The sequence below is a fragment of the Solanum lycopersicum genome, chromosome 9 (assembly GCF_036512215.1).
Source record: "Solanum lycopersicum chromosome 9, SLM_r2.1".
NCBI lineage: Eukaryota > Viridiplantae > Streptophyta > Magnoliopsida > Solanales > Solanaceae > Solanum > Solanum lycopersicum.
Genome location: NC_090808.1, coordinates 23727333 through 23731607, shown reverse-complemented (window position 1 = coordinate 23731607; position 4275 = coordinate 23727333). Strand labels below are relative to the sequence as shown.

The following is a 4275-nucleotide window of genomic DNA, read 5'->3' as shown; positions in this document are numbered from 1 at the left end:
ACAGTGCATGCAATAATTAGGGATGCCATCGTATTAAACTTTTAACCATCTCCCTTTGTTGGGGTTTGAGTACTTGAATCCCAACCAAACATGAGTGGGTCTTGCTTTTGTAAGGTCAACCTGCATTTTAACTCTAAGGGTGATGCGTCTAGTTCTTTGGGAGGATGATGAGTCTAGAAACAAAACCTTCCCCACTGACTCTAGCATAGTTGTCAACAACACTTTGTTGTATTATTTCCAAGGTAATCTAAGAATAGCCACTCAAATATGAACAACGGGTGTTTCTTTTTCAGGGGCAAAATCAGGGGTCCAGGTTTGTATTCTCATCACTTGCCCTTCAATATTTATTCTAAGATTTGTCCAAACATTTTGGTTGTCAAAATCGTTGTGAAGGTCAAAATAAACATTTCTAGAATTGAAATGTGTTATCTTCACACTCCCTGTGAGTTGATTTGGGAGAATGAAGCTTTTACTTATGATTTCCATTTTTGGCATCATGTTAGTGAACTTTACCGAAGAGAGTACTTACAAACCTCAGCCAATTCCACATAATAGTAATCCTCCTACAGAACTACAATAGGAAAACCTTGTCTAGTCGTATGTATAGGATTAAAACAATAGGAATTTTGATTTTTGGACTGATTATATCTTAACCTTGCAGCAAAGTATTGTACCACAACATAGAGTGCCGGTTCAAATTTTATATCATTTTTTGCATTGTTGTTAGATATCTTAACAAGTTGTTTGCTGTTAGGATTTCTAGCAGTTTTCTGAACAACATTAGTTCCCTTCTTATTAGCTCTATCAAATTGAGAATTAGGCCCATACCTAGAGTAGTTGTTGGATATTTTTGGGAAGTTGTTATGATACCCCACACTTGCTCGATTGGATGTATTCTATGAGTAGACTCCTCTTTGATTTTAGGTGTTTTTACATTGATTAAATCGCTTTTCATCACTCCCTTGAACCAGTTCTGACACTTGCAACCAACTTCCATCATTCATTTGCTCATTTTCTCCATGTTGCAATTCCCTGACTAATAAATCAGGGTATTGACTTGAGTGTCCTTGTTGTTGCTTCTATACATTCCCATCTTACTCACCTTTGTCATCTTTGTATGGTGTGATTTGCGAATTACCTTCATTAAAATTCAGAGTTATATATGATGGATTACCTCCTATACCAAAACAAAATTTCGATGAATGTGTTTCAATTGATTAGTTTGTTGTGTGCATTCTCATAATGAACCTGTTAATGCATTGTTGTTTAATCGAAATCGCCCCCCGTTGTGCTCTGTTTTCTTTTCCAATTGTTATTTCTTCAATCAACTGAGGTCTCCCCTTCACTTTCGCGTCTTCCTTGTTGTATTTCGTACTTAGGATCATAGAAAGATGTTAAATTGTCGTTCTTGTTCATTTCTTCTTTGATCTGGATTTAATTATCTGTTAGATGGATGTTCTTGTACTAAATATAAGTCCCTTCTGATGATTCTCCAGGAATTCCAACTTGTGGAGTTCTATTTTCGCAGGAATTCTCCCCACCGGTGATTACACTTTCCATTCCACTTGGAATTTGAGTGAGATGGACCTTATCATTAGGATAACAAACCCCAATGGTTAAATCATTATGAGTTTGGCATGAAGATGATCTAATTTGAGTGTGCGACTCAGGCGAAGCACTCGCGATTCCTTCGAAAATCGCCTTTCTATTAAGGCCAAATGGAATGATTGAACTTGTTGGTTTGTGAATATGTTGTATATCATGATGAGGAATATCCATTTCCATTAGTCTTTGTCCTCGATTAAGCTCAGTATTTCCTTGGGAAATACTTCCTCGTTCTCTATCAAACTCCATTTCTGAAAAATGCAGTATTCATCACGTCAGTGTTTTGTGAATTTAAGGAGTTGTGAGATGGATCAGGGTGTGTGATACACTAGGGTTTGTTATTTTCAAGGCTCCCCTATTGTCTTTGGTCCAGCGGTCTTTGGCCGACCAGTAGTTGAGCATGTGCCTACGCAGCGCACGTTTTAGGCTTTTCAAAAGCCATTGTGGGCAGTGGCTGAAGGTTGTGTTAGAGAGAGAATATTTTAAAGAAAGGGAAAATTTAGGAAATAAGGGCGCAATGTATTTTGGTCTTAGGATTGAGGGTTTAGGGTTTAGGGTTAGGGTTAGGGTTCATGTTAGAGATATGGTTAGGGTTATGGTTTGTGGTTTTTTTTAGGTTTTAGATTTTGGTGTTGAGGGTTTTGGTATAAAATCTATTGTTTAGTGTTTAATGTTTGGGTTTTGGTTTAATAGTTTAGAGTTAGAGTTCGAGTTAGGGTTAAAGGTAGGATTAGTTTAGAGTTAGGGGTTTGGGCTTAGGGTTTATCTTGTTTTAGGTTTCAAGGTTTGTCATTTAGGATTTGATGTTTAAAATCTATGGTTTAGTTTTTAATGTTTTAATTTTTGTATTTTGTATGTACGAATTTTTTTTAACTTTTATTTTTAATTAAAGGAAAAATTTAGTATTATAAACTGAGATAAATAATCTAATTATCTATAAAAAAATGTGCTGACAATTGAATTACTAAAGAAAATGCCGTAGAAATTCGTTTTCTCATATATTTAGGAATGGAGTAACAGAAACCCCACAAATTTGTAATGTAAGGACTGATATCATACGGAGAAAAAAAAACTATGTTTTGGAGCTCCACTTTTGATGGATTCTCATGTTTGGGAGGTGGGTTGCGGTAAATGACGATCATTGCCATATGAACTAAAGCCAATAGTTTTGTAAATCCGTTTCCAGTAAAGATTTAGGGATCAAACTTTAGGAGAGCATAGATGGACCAGTATATTCCATAAAGCAAGCATGTTATGGAAAGCGTCTATGGCAAGAATTCAGAACTGTTTTTTTGATCACCTTGTACCTGATTGATAGAGGGGATACAAACATAAATTTTCAAAGGTGAAAGCAAGACTTCCGACAACCTGGTATTATTTGTGTAAGTGTGCAAGCTTAAAAAGGTTCCTGCTACAACAGCGGCCATCCCCACGATTTACCAAACAACATAGAAACTATTTTTAGCCTATATTTTTTGCCAATGTAGAAGAAAAATATGGAAATATAGCACAACTGCATGAAGAGACAAATTTTGTTTATGTTGACAACAAGAATGATGTGTGGATGAACGAAAGGCATGTCGTAGTAAATGGACATCAAACAGTTCATTTGTAGATGCAAGGTTAGCGTTACGGCTATTGTTAATGTTAGTGTATTATTTTTTTAAAATATTATGGTTCAAGGTTTATCATTTGAGGTTTAAAAAGTTATGTTTATGTATTTAATGTTTCGGTTTTTTTTTAAATCACCCTTAGATGGGTAGGGGATGAGTAATACCCCTAGGCGTTTCCATTCAACAAAAATCAAAATAATAGGAGGGGGGCATCAACCTACCCTCCATAATTATGATTGTTTGGAGTCAACTTTTAAAAACAAATTCAAAAAATTCTAAACACCTAGAAGAGAGGAGTCCGCTCTATACATCGAATCTAGGAAACATAAACAAGTGAGACTCTCCCTTTACAAATGCAAAAAAAAACAAGACTAACCAAACTATTAAAAGGAGCTCTAATTTGAGTTATAGTCATTTGAAAAGTTAGCAGCATGTTCAAAGGGGATATTTAATATTCTTAGTCGTCTTCTTTCGGTAGCTTGGCATTTCCACTAAATCTAGCTGATAGTAAGCATTTGCTTCTTTAGGTAGCTCTTAACTTTTATAGTATAAGTGAGGACTAGTGAGTTTGTGACTATGCATGGACAAGGCATCACCCACCCAATTTGCTTCTCTAATTATATGTGCACATTTCAATTCCTGAGTCTTGTAGATGAGTAATTTCACTCTGTCTAACTTACTACCTCCACTGCGGAGTAGGTTTTTTTAGGATCCAGTTGATTGTTAACATTGAATCCACTTCGATAATGATATTTTTGTACCCTAATTCAGGTTCCCAAGTCATTCGAAATATGGATGCACCTATTTCTGCTTGATTGTTTGTACCATTTCAATGGAGAGATGTAAAAGCTAGTACGAGTTTACCTACTTGATGTCTCAATATACCACCTGCCCCAATCCTGCATGGGTTATTTAATGCACTTCAATCTCTGTTGATCTTGATCCATTGGTCAGGTGCTCTGGTCCATGCTATGTTTTGTACTTTAATAACATGTTCACACCTTTCTGCTAGTTGAAATATTCCACTCAAAGTAGAAGGCCAAATAATTTGTGTAAA

At 35.7% G+C, this 4275-nt stretch overlaps 1 pseudogene; it reads right to left on the bottom strand.

Annotated features, from left to right (window-relative positions):
- Positions 1-1464: 1464 nt before the first annotated feature.
- On the bottom strand, positions 1465-3333 carry LOC109121069 (bidirectional sugar transporter SWEET6b-like; annotated as a pseudogene).
- Positions 3334-4275: the final 942 nt, after the last annotated feature.